Source organism: Eumetopias jubatus, unplaced genomic scaffold, assembly GCF_037043125.1.
Source record: "Eumetopias jubatus isolate StellerSeaLion01/CBP00866 unplaced genomic scaffold, mEumJub1_p1.0 scaffold_12, whole genome shotgun sequence".
Classification (NCBI taxonomy): Eukaryota; Metazoa; Chordata; class Mammalia; order Carnivora; family Otariidae; genus Eumetopias; species Eumetopias jubatus.
The window spans coordinates 67,357,747-67,369,999 of record NW_028274818.1 but is presented as its reverse complement, the minus strand read 5'-3'; the positions used below and the strand labels follow the sequence as shown (position 1 = coordinate 67,369,999).

At 59.3% G+C, this 12,253-nt stretch overlaps 1 long non-coding RNA gene across 1 annotated transcript; it reads left to right on the top strand.

Moving 5' to 3' along the window:
* Nucleotides 1–9,215: 9,215 nt before the first annotated feature.
* LOC114215721 (uncharacterized) lies at nt 9,216–10,217 on the top strand. Its single transcript, XR_003610619.2, has 2 exons — nt 9,216–9,571; nt 9,739–10,217. It is a non-coding gene; the product is annotated as an uncharacterized LOC114215721 (long non-coding RNA).
* The last annotated feature ends 2,036 nt before the right edge of the window (nt 10,218–12,253 follow it).

Genomic DNA, 12,253 nt, shown 5'->3' with positions numbered 1-12,253 from the left:
CCCAGGGGTCCCCGCCCGGGCTGCATGCGCTTGCCTTGGGAGGGCATCCTGCCAAGCGGTTCCTGCAGCATTTGGGAAAAAAGTCCCCTTCCCAGGGGCAGGACTTATCCTGTAAATTAAAGGGTTCATGTCAGAGACACTTTTAATAATGCAAATGTTGTTGCCAGCAAGACAATATCATATAGTCGGCACCCGTGAGGGGACGGCATGGCACCGTGCACCTGCGGTGAGCCTACAGCCCTCGGGACACCAGGGAAGGGGACCGCAGGGTCTTGCAGATCGATGGTGGACAAAGGCCTGCGTCGATCGAGCACCTGTGGTGTGCAGGCGCTGGGGGACAGCCTGGCCGTGGCCGAGAGGCAGAGACCGAGAGGGCAACGGGCCACAGTGTGGGGACATTCCAATGGGACCCAGCAGGCTGGGGAGAGGCCGGGCCCTGCGAGCAACCCCCCTGGCTGCCTGAGCCTCCGTGTGCAAAATAGAGAGAAAACAAAGCAAAACAAAACAGCCCCCGGCAGGGGGACAGGAGGCCTGGAGCAGGGGCAGCTCAGGCTGGATCTCGGCACCCATCCCCCGCCCGGAGCCCTGGTCCAGGTGTCCGCGGTGCTCCGGACAGGATTTGGGGCATCGGGGCGGACTCCTAGCACAGGGGCACCTGGAAGGGAGGCCCTGAGACTGGGCTGACCCCTCTGGAGCCCCTCCTCAAGGAAGAGACCCCACTGAGGGTGCCCTCACTGATGGAAATATGATTACCATTGAGCCAAACCCTCGGGCTGCTTCATCTGGTAGAAGCTCAGCAGGGGATGAATGAAAGTCCCCAAAATTTCATGTAGCCTCCGGTGAGCGATCACGGCGATTTCTCCTTTGATCCTCACAAATAACCGATGGGGTGAAGGGGCAGACTCTTCTCACCCACTTTGTACTGATACCGAGACTGGTGGTGCCGAGGTGCGTCCCAGGGCCAGCAGGAGGCGGAGTGGGACGGCGCTGGAAGCCAGGCCCATGGACCTCTCATCCAGGGCTCTACTGGTCCTCTGCGCTCGACAGCCCCTGCCCTTGCCCTGCAGGCTTGATTTTCTCTTCTGAAAAGTGAGCTCAATTCACTTGCCTCCTTCTCCCACGCTGGTGCACAAAGCCCTCCCCCGGCCTCATCCCCCTCCCCGCCCCTCTGCGCACTCAGCTCCAGCCACCCCGGCCTCCTTGCCATTGGCTTCTACCTCAGGGCCTTTGCACATGCTGCCCTCTCTGCTGGAACACTTCCCGGACACTCTGTGGCTCTCTCCCTGTCTTCTTCAGGTCTTGCCCCCATGTCACCATCTCGGTGAGGCCTTTCTTGACCACTCTGTTGAAAAATACAACTCACCACCAACCCCACACTTCCTTTCCTTATCTCCATGGCACTTCCCAACAGACATACATATGTCACTCCGTTTACCTTCCCCGGTGTCTAGGACTAGAAGAATAGCTCCCGCAGGGCAGATGGGTTGTCTGCTTTCCCAGCCCTAGAGCAATGCCACGGGGCATAGCAGGTGCTCCCTGAACTCTAGGGGAATGAAAGGGTGTACAGACTCCACTGGGTAGAGTAAGCCACAGATTGCCCCTTTCTTCACAAGGACAGAGGCGGCTGTGGGGTGATCAGATGCTCCTTGAACAGCAGCGTGGTGACCGGAACGTCTCCACGATACCCATTTGCAGCCAAGCCCCTGTGGGCCAGTGACTTCCTTCCGCAAGGACTGAGCAACTTAACCTGGTGATCCTCTGGAGATGAGCACCTGAGACCCTCCTTTATTCTGGCAGAACACTATCTCCTGGAACTTTCTCTAAGAACCATGCCTGCCAGAAACCTTCAGACTTCACTCTGTCCCTACCTGTCAGACTTGGTCCGGGGTTGGGGGGGAGACAGGAGACCCAGTGGGAGGCCAGGAGAGGACCCTCTGGGGTCCGGGAGCTAGCTCAGTGCGGGCATCCAGGTGTCCCAGTGCACGGTGCCCCGTGTGGCCGTTACAGGCGTGTGCACCCCCCATCCCCCAGGAACACAAACCCCAGCCCCAGTCAGCCGGGTCCCCTGCAGGGATGAGACGAGGCGGCGGTCAGTATCAGCAGGGCGCAGCGTGGCCCAGGTGATGGACCTTCTCCTCCGAGGCCTCAATTCCCTTGATCGGTACAGTAGAAACGCGCTTCTCACGCCCATGTTGGCTGCAGCACGATTCACCACAGCCGTTACCCACAACGTGTCCACGGACGGGTGAACGGACGAACAAAATGTGGTTTACTGTGTGTCTCCGACGGAATATTCTTCAGTCTTAAAGAAGAAGGAAATCCTGACACCTGCTACAGTGTGGATGAACCTGGAGGGCGTTATGCCAAGTTTGGAAAGCCAGCCACAAGAAGACAAACGCGTCGTTCCACCTCTATGCGGTCCCCAAAATAGCCAAATTCAGAGAAACAGAAAGTAGAATGGTGGGTGCCTGGGGAGCGTGGGGGAAGACGCAACAGGGGGGTTCCTGTTGAACAAGCGCACAATCTACGTCTGGGAAGTTGAGACGGTCTGCCGATGGGCGCACAAGTATGCGAATGTGCAGATCGCCTCTGCACTGTGCACCCCACGTGGTCGCAGCGGTAGAGCGCGTGGGTATCTTACCATGATAAAACAAGTTTTTAAACTTCCAAGCTCAGCTGCTTAGGTGAGCATGTGGGTGCATTCCGGCTGCAGATTCCCCGGCTGGGGCTTGTTGGGCACTTCCGTGGACAGAGGCGCACGGCACAGAGGGCAAGATCGTATGTTCTGGAGGCACAGTTCCCACATGGACACCCCGGATTCTCATCGGGCAGCCGCGCGACTTCAGGAAGTTGGTGTCTGCAGCGACACACGGCAAATCCTCTGGACAAGCGCTACCTCTCACCAGCTGCTGTGCAGAGAGGCGCGCTGACTGCGCAGGGAAAGCCGCTCCCCACCCCGTCTCCGGGCTGGACTGAGCACAGCACCCATTGCCGGCAGCGCTGCACCCTCACACAGGGCCGTGTGCTTTCCCCGCTGCCGCCGCCGCAAGTCACACCCAGCAGCCTCACTGTGCACCAGCTGGTCCGGCATCAGTCGTTCCTTCCACCTGTATTCACTGAGCACTTTTTCTGGGCACGGAGAGCTCGGATGGGAGCAGAGGGGAGCAGATGGGAGCAGATGGGAGCAGCACTGCCCGCAGGAAATGTGTCTTCTAGCGGGAGCGTGACCGCAGCCCCTCCGTCCCTGCCCTGCCCCCACCTGTCGGCAAGTAATAATAGAACAGGTCTGTCGCATGGAAATATCTCCAGCCAGGGGGCAGGATACCATGACAAGAACACAACTAAAATCAAAGTGGTCATTGTTGCAAAAGGATGTGGCTCAGGCCCGGGAGGACCCCTGCCCGAGGCCGGCTGGAGGGGGGGGTCCCCCACGGTCGCCCTAAAGGACCACTTCCTGGGCACGCCAGAGGACCTTCACGCAGGAGGCTCCCTCTGGTCACTCAGGTCACTGCTGAAATGTCTCCAGGAGCTCTTTCCCCCTCACCTGACCTCCAGTAGCCCTTCCAATCCTCCTCAGGTCATTTCTGTTACTTTCTGCAGAGTGCTTAACAGTATTCGATCCCATGCTGCTCATCAGTGGCCTTCCCCCCTCCCTAGAGTGAAAACTCCCCGAGAGCAAGGCTCGTCTGTCCACACGGGACGGACACTCAGGGCACATTCGTGAATGAGGAGGCCCAGCCATCTGCACTGTAATGAGTTCCCACAGTGATCCCAAAGTGCACTTGGGTTAGGGGCCCGTGGTCTACCAAATGCAGCCAGCCCACTACCTGACATTTCCCACCTCGTGATTCAGCCACCCATTCAGCCAGAGTGACGGAGCCGTCTGCCGAGCAGCGCCAGTGGCCACTCCTGCTGGCCCCCCACACAACCCACCCACCCTCACAGCGAGTCTCAGGAGACCAGGACCACTGTGCCCACTCCTCCACGGTCCACAGGGAATTACAAGAGGTCTTTAAGCAAAAGAGTGACCCAGATTATTATTTTTTTATTCAAGAGACCCAGAAGAGTCCCCCAAAATCCTGGAAAAGAACAAAGATGGAGGACTCACACTTTCTGGTTTCCAAATGTACTCTCTGTAGAAATCAAGACTGTGTGGTACAGGATAGACATATAGATCTATCTATAGATCTATCTATAGATCGATGGGATTAGACTCAGTCCAGAAAACACCCTCACATTTCCAGTCCATTGATTTTTGACAAGCGTGCCAATACAACTCAATAGGGACGGAATAGTCCTTGCAAGAAATGGCGCTGGGACAACTGGATATTCATGTAGCCCCTACCTCACACCATACACAAAAAATAGCTCCAAATGGGTCAGAGACCTAAATGTAAGAGCTAGAATGATGACTCTTAGAGGAAAATATAGGTATAAGTTTTGTGAGATCAGATTAGGCAATGGTTTCTTAGATACAATACCAAAAGCATAAACAACCAAAGGAGAAACAGCTAAACTGTACTTCATGAGAATGAAACACTTTTGTACTTCTAAAGGCCATTAAAGGACACTATCAAGAAGGTGAGAATACAAACCACAGAATGGGAAAAAGTTTCCCCAATCAAGTATCTATTAACAGACTTGTTTTAAAAATACATGAAGAACTCTTACAATTCAGTAACGAGATAATTAATCTAATTTTAAAATGGGCGAAAGATCTGAATAGATGTTTCTCCAAAGAAGATATGCCAATGGCCAACAAGCATATGGAAAAATACAACATTAGCATCGGGAAAATGCGAATCAAAACCACACCACTCCACCCCCACTAAGTAGAGAGTAAAGAAAGAAAGGAAGAGAAGAGAGACAGAGACAGAGAAATACCAACTGTGGACAAGGATGTGGAGAAATCGGAACCCTCGAGCTGTACAGAGAGGACTGTGAAATGGTGCAGGCGCTCTGGGAAATAGTTCCTCAGAAAGTTAAACTTACAGTTACCATAGGACTCCTAGATATATGGAGAAATGAAAACGTATGTCCGTACAAACACTTGTCCACGAATTTCCTAGCAGCGTTACTCAGAACAGCCAAAAGGCAAAAACAACTCATTGGGTGTCCAGTCCGTCGTCGGACAAATGGCGTGAGGAAATGGGACATCTCCGAACCATGGAGCATGACTGGCCAGAAAGAGGCGGGATGACATGGAACAGTGTGGATGGTCCTCGAAAACATCACGCGCAGGGAAAGAGGCCAGTCGCAAAAGACCACACGCTGTATGATTTCATTAATACCAAACGTCCAGAACAGGCGAATCCATACAGACAGGAGGTCTGTGGTTGCCTGGGGCTGGGGGTGGACGCAGAAATGGGGAGTGACTGTCAGGGGCACGGGGCTTCTTTCTTGGGGAGAGAAATGTTCTCAAGTGGGTTGTGGTGATGGTTGCACACTGTGAATATACCACATACTACAAGCCATGGATTATACATTTAAATGAATGAATTACATGGTATGTGAATGATCTCGCTTAGTAAAGCTGTTTTTTTTTTTTTTTTTTAAAGATTTGCCTATCTATTTTAGAGAGAGTGTGTGTGCGCGGTAGGGAGGGAGGGAGTCTCAAGCAGACTCCGCATTGAGCGGGGAGTCCAACTCCGGGCTCAATCCCACGACCCTGAGATCAGGACCTGCGGGGGGGGGGGGGGGGGACCGAGAGTCAGACGCTTCACTGACAGAGCCCCCAGGCGCCCCAGCTGTTGTATTTTTTAAGGTGTTCTCCAGCTGGACTGGATGGAGCAGGAGGGTGAGAGGGCAGTGAGGAGGCTGTGGGGGTTGTTCAGGGAGGAAGTGACAAAGGTCGGCGTCCAGGCAAGGGTGCAGGACTGGGAGGAGAATCTGGAGGGGAGGTGGGGCCCAAGGATGGAGTCACTGACCCAGCTGGGGCGCCTGGAGGACTCAGTAAGTACTACCTGCACGGTGGGTCCATGGAGTATCTCCTTTATTTCTTCTTCCCAAAACTCTGTAAGAAGGGCACAGGTTTTATGCTGTGAGACAGGGGCTCAGAGGGGTTCCGGGTTCATCTCACATCCAGGTTTCCCTCCTGCCCTCTCCCGGGTCTCAGGATGTCTGCTGGGGGCTGGAGGGCAGGTGGGGGGGGTGGCGGCCAAGGCCCAGAGGGGCTGCATTCAAGCACATAAAAACCCATTTGGCCAAAGATACATAAAGCAATCCCCTAAAAATAAACCCCCTGAGGAAAGCCCAGTTGTGGCTCCGTAGTCCCCACTGCACCGTCCACACAGGGTGCTGGGCTCTGGGGAGCCATGTCTGGGGGTGTCGGCCAGCCCCCTGCTCCCCTGTGGACCCTGACCCTGCACGGGGGTCCCTCTGCCCCCCGCCCCCCACCCCCCGCCAGTCCAGGGAGCACGCGGTGGGCCATCTGGGCCGAGGAGAGCCGGGAACGCAGCAGGCCGGGCCCAGGGGCGCTGCGGGGACGGGCTGACCGGGCAGGTGCGGCCGTGCTCTGGCGCAGGGGAGCGTGGGAGGGACGGAGGGACCCACCTCACCAAGACCCGGGGATCACGGTGGCCCGGGGGCGGGCAAGAACTGATAAAGTTTGATTGGAATGTCGACCCGCCTGCCTTGCGCTGTGTCCGGCCGCGGCCAGCACACCTCGAGTCTATGTGCCTGACCTTCTGCAGAGAAGTTTTGCCGCCCCTGCTGTGAGCAGTCTTTCACCCCTGAGCGAGAACGAGAGGACCAGGCCTCGTTGGCCGCTGGAGCTGAGTGGGCCTGGAGGCGGGGGCCAGGCGTGCACCCGTGGCTGGCCCCGGTGGTCAGGGCCGAGGACGCTCAGCTGCCCCGGAATGGCAGGCAGCACCCTCCAATTCGCACTGGCAGCCTGAGGCACTGGGTTGAGAAAGAGACTGAGGATGTCATTCTGCTCAGCAAGAAAGGTGTTGCTGTGCCATAACCGGGGGTGGAGAAGGGCGGGAGGAGATGGAGACACGAGGACCCCATGTTTTCCCCTCACATTAAAACGTCCATTTCCATTGAGCTGAAAGTAAATAAAGCCTGACCGCTGGAATTTCTTCTTTGCTGACAAATAAAAGACGTCATCTTAGGATTCGCTCGCGTCTGAAAATTCTGAGCAATTTCTTTGTTCCCCTTGTTAACGACAGGCCCCTGGAGGCTTGTCTGGGCATCTGTCCAGACACGGCCCCTGCCTGCGAGTCCACCCCGCATCCTGAAGGAGGAAGTGAGCAGAGGCAGGGGCCGGGGGGTGTGGTGCAGAGGGGCGGGTCCCGAGGGGCCGGTGCCCCCCAGAGCCCAGCGCGACCAGCAGAGTCCAGTGGGGGCGGCTCGCGGGCCGAGGGACACGCGCGGCCTGGAGGGAGCGGGCAGCAGGGAAAGGCTTTTCATCCCTGTCGCCTCTGTAACCGCTCACAGGAGGAGGGACAGTGCCGCCCCCAGGGGCAGTCTGGGCATCTGGGGCCCGGGAGCAGACCCGGGAGCCCGGGAGCAGGGTGGTCCAGGGAACGTGCGGGCCTGGGAGCGACCGGGAGTAAAATCCGAGAAAGTGACAGGACAACGCTCGGAAAACTCAATATGAAGCGTTGTCTTTCTGAGCGAGCGAAGGGGGCATGGCGGGATCCTCCGGTGCCTGGGTCAGCGCAGAGGGGCAGGCGGGCGGGCGGCCGGGGACCGTGGCCTGGGTTGCAGCCTGGCCCACCCACGACTCGGGCATCGTGTGTGGTGCGCGGTGCGGGACGGCTGTAAGATTCACTGCACGTAAGGAGCAGAATGGGAGGAACGCCCCCTTCTCCCACCCGCAGAACAACACACAGGCCTTCGCGCTCCTCGGCCAGGCTCTCAGAGGCAGAAGCAGGGACGGGACGGACGCGAGTGGCTTTCTGTTGCGACCAGGGTTGCCAGGCCCAAGCGGAATCCCCTTGGGGTCCTGGGGCCCCGCCTGGAGTGAGCCTGGGCCTTGGCTCCTCCAGAGGGAAGGCCAGACTGCCCAGGGACGCGGCGAGGGTCCCCTCTGTGGGTGAGTCCACAGAGCTTCCTGGTGCCGAGAGCAGAACAGGGGATCCCCCTCGGGGGCATCTCGGAGCCCCTGGGAGGGCCAGTGCTCAGGGAACAGAAGGAGCCGCGGCGACCACACAGGACTATGGCCCAGGCCTTCCCTCCCAAGACCCTGGGATTCCCCGTGAACCCATGGAGTGGGAAGGGGTCCCCAGAAACCGAATGTGGGTAACCCCCATCTGGGAGGTGCAGGCTTGAAGTCAGATTAGTGTCATTTGGGACATGGTGTTTGCTGCTTTCACATTTCAGCATCACAGAGCGGTTCCACAGGTAGGCGGTAATAGAGACCCCGACTTTTACCGAAAAATGGCAATTCACAATGAGCAGGCAGAAAAGACTTGAAGGCAGCACGGTGTCCCAGCCCTGGGGTGCCGGCAAGGGTCCAGCAGAGCCCGGCCGCTCAGCTCTGCTGCCTTCCCCCGGGCAAGGGGCATCATCCGAGCCCTTACACCTCCAGGCCCTGCTGGGCCCTTGCCATGTGCTGAGCACCGAGCGGACAAGTCCACCTGGGCTGTCGTCCTCACGACAACCTCCTGAGGTGAGCATTACTGTCGTTCCCCCCGGTTTGCAGATGTGGGAGCAAGGCCCGGAGAGGTCCAGTAACTCACTGAAGGTCACACAGCCAGGACCTGGAGGGCCAGGAATCTCTCCACTGCTCTTCTGTGCTGCCTCCGTCAGGCACTGGGCGGCCGGCCCGCATGTGTCCACTCCCACACACCTGACAAGTCACCAGGGAGGACAGGCAGGAAGAAGGTGGACAGTCTCCGCGGTGACCCGTTTCCTCATCTCAACCACACCATACCCCCCACCCCCCCGAGGAAACCAAGCCCCAGCACGTGACAGGCTGGGGGCCACGGCAGCTGCTGGGGGCGGCGCTAGGGCTGTCTGGCGCTCACCTCGCTAGGCCTCGGCAAGCGCGGGGCGGGGGGCGGGCTGCAGGCCCGGTTGGTGCCAGGGCACGCAAGTCAGATAAGCACCGACCTCATGCAAGGCCGTTCCCATTGAGTCCCAACGCTGGAAGCCGCCGGAGGGCGGGGGTGGGGGGGGAGCACGGTCAAGGTCCCCCTGGCCCAGGACGGCAAACCACCTGCTGAGCCTGCAGAGCCACCCATTTCCTGCCCGGATTCTGTGTCAGGGTGGAGGACAGTGTGCAGCCTCTGGGAGGGGCAGGGCCGCGGCGGGGCGGGGCTGCCAAGAAGCCGTCCCCGGCCCTGGGGGACAGTACAGGGGCAGCGCGGGGCCGCTGGGGCCCCCTCCACTCTGTGCCGGGAGGAGGCCGGGGACGGAGGTGCCGTGGACAGAGGCCTGTGGGGCCTGAGAAGAGGCTCCTCGGGGTCATAGGCCAGGACTGGCTGGCCCACCTGGACACAGGGAGAAGGGGAAGGAGCTCCCTGGCCCCGCGGACTGTTGCGAGTTGGGCCTCCTCTCTCCTGCTTTTTCTTCCAAACTAGAAGAAAGGGACTTGAGTTCCACCTGCTGGCCGTTCCTGAGGGTAAGGGGGCCGAGCGCTCAAAGGTGGGGATGACCTTGTGGGCCCTGGGCCATGACCTGCTCGAGCCAGAAGTCTGGGTGGGAGGCGCGGAACTGAGAAGGCACGGACGCTAGGCGGGAGGGGGGTGCTTCTCCAAAACCATGCACCTGCTCCTTGGCTCCTTCCAGAAACACACGGAACTGAAACCAGGCGCCTTGCCGTGGCTCAGGAGAGCTGTGTGCTCCTCAGATGCGGCCCTTGAGACCCCTGGAGGTGTTACTGGCTGGCCAGTGGCAGGAGGGCTTTGTGCCAGGCGACCACCTTGCCAGCTCTGGGCCCAAGACCGTGCACAGAAAATTCTAGAAGGAGGAGGGAGTACGGCAGACTCAGAGAGGAGCCCCGTGTCTGCCCCACGCCCACTCAGCTAGAGGCAGGGCCCGGAAGGTGCATTTCAACAAGCTCACCCCAGAACGTGAGGCCGCAGCTCGATGACCCGTTGGCACGCGCCTCCCCCACCTCCCCCCATGCGGGTCTCTGCCTGCACATTCCTCAGAGGTCTTTCCCACCCCCCCTGCTCTGACAAAGAAAAAGGCCATGGTGGGTCTAGGCAGGTCCTGTGTGCACCGTCCCGGAAACACTTCTACTACAACGTGAAGCTGAAATTTAACTGCATGTGTTGTATTTTTATTTGCGAAATTGGGAATCCCCGAGGCAGGGGGACTCTGCACCCCCAGCCCCCTGAGACAGGAGGGGCGTTGGCAGGTTGGAGTTCCAGGGGCGGCAGACGGGGTGTGGCAGCCACCCCCCGCCCTGCCCCCTCCCCCGCCCACTGGAAAGAAGGCAAATCGCCGTCTAGGGCTGCCTGGGCACCTGCAGAGGGACTTCAGGGCCAGGAACAGACCCGAACTCGCTCTGTGCGAGAACCCATCTCCCGGTCCCATGCCCACCGCCTGCCCCAAGCACTCAGGCATCCTGCACATCCCCAGGGGATCGCACAGCCCTGGGCACGGTATGGCCTGGGCCGGGGTTCTGACATGGGGAACTGCTCCATGCGGGACCCAGGGCCCCTGCCCAGACCATGAGCTCCCTTGCGCTTGACGCTGGTAACTATGGCAACTCGGAGCTGGGGTGAGCTGGGGTTGCTTTGTGTCCTCTCTGAAGTCCTAGCCCTCAGTACCCCGGAACGTGACCTCATTTGGAGACAGGGTCCGCGATGTTATAGCAAACAGACGTTGGTCTCTCTGCCCCCGGCTCCTGACACCAGCGGGGCTCCTGGAACCCTTGCCACTTCCTGGGTGACAGGAGGGTGTCTTGTTCTAACGAGGCGACTCTGGGCAGGCTCCCAGGTGGAGCCAGTCACAGGGAGACCAAGCCACGATTAGGAGATTGGAACTTTCAGGCCTGCCCCTCTCTCTGGAGAAGGGAGAGGGTCTGGAAATGGACTTAGTGACCGGTCACACCTATGTGATGAGGCCTCCATAAAATCCCAAGAGCCGGGGGATCCGGGAGCTTCTGGAGGCGTGGGGAGGGTGGTGCTGGAGCTCGCCCCCCACGTCTCTTCCTCCGGCTGGTCGTCACCGCCTGTAATAAGCTGGTCAACCGAGTAAGGGCTTCCCCGAGTCCAGCAAATTAAACCCCCTCCCCGAGGAAGAGATCATGGGACCTCCCCGATTTGTGGCCAAGTCGGCAGAAGTTGTTGGTCTGACGTGGGGGGCCGTCTCATGGGACTGAGCCCTGAAAGGCGCGATGCCTGGGTCGCCAGCGTCAGAACTGAGTTCAGTCGTGGGACACGTGCCTGGTGGCACAGCATTGCCTGTTGGCGGGAAAGCCCACACATCTGGGACCAGGGGTGTCAGAAGTGAGATGCTCTGTGTGCGGAGGAAAGGAGACAAACGGGTAAGGAACATGGCAGGCGAGCTGAGCTGGAGTCGTTCCTCGCAGACCATTTCAAGAGGTCGTCCTGGGGCGGCGAGGTCACTGGGGTGGGCCGTGTCCTCGTGGGAACGGGGACTGTGACACAGACACGGAGGCAGGGAGGACCATGAAGACCCAGACAGAGGACGGCCGTCTACAGGTCACCGAGAGAGGTCTCAGTAGGAGCCAAGCTGCCCACAGCTTGATCTCGGCCTTCCAACCCCCCGACCGAGACACGGCACGTTTCTGTGGGTTCAGACACCCCGCCGGGGGTGCTCTGTTACGCAGACCCGGCTGGCGAACGAGGACCCCTGTGGGCTGTGCCCTCTGTCCGGGGACCCCCCATCCCTCAGCTTACTCAGCTGGGAGCCTCCACAAGGACACGTAGCTGGGGAACCGCAGGACACCCTGGGCTTCTCGGGTCCCTTCACTCTTGTCTGAGGAGCAGGCTCGCCTTGGCTCGGGAAGAAAGCAGCCGCTGGTGCCACCCGGGGGTGGGGGGGCCCGGCCCCAGACTGGCCTCCGGGTGCGGGTGCCTTGCTGGGGCATTTGGGGACTGGCTGCAAAAAGCTCCCTGGAAGCCTAGAACAAGACTGTCCAGCTGTGTCGCTGAAGGAAAGCAGTGGGACTCGAAGTAGCCAGAAGATGCGCTCGCCTGTCCGCAGGGCTAGTCTGTGCTCTGGGGACGGATGGACGGGGAGGCCGCGCTCAGCCGGGCAACGCTGTGCAGCACGTCTCCGTGTGTTCACAGCACCCCGCGCAGCGCACGGAGCAGGTGCTCGCCCTTGC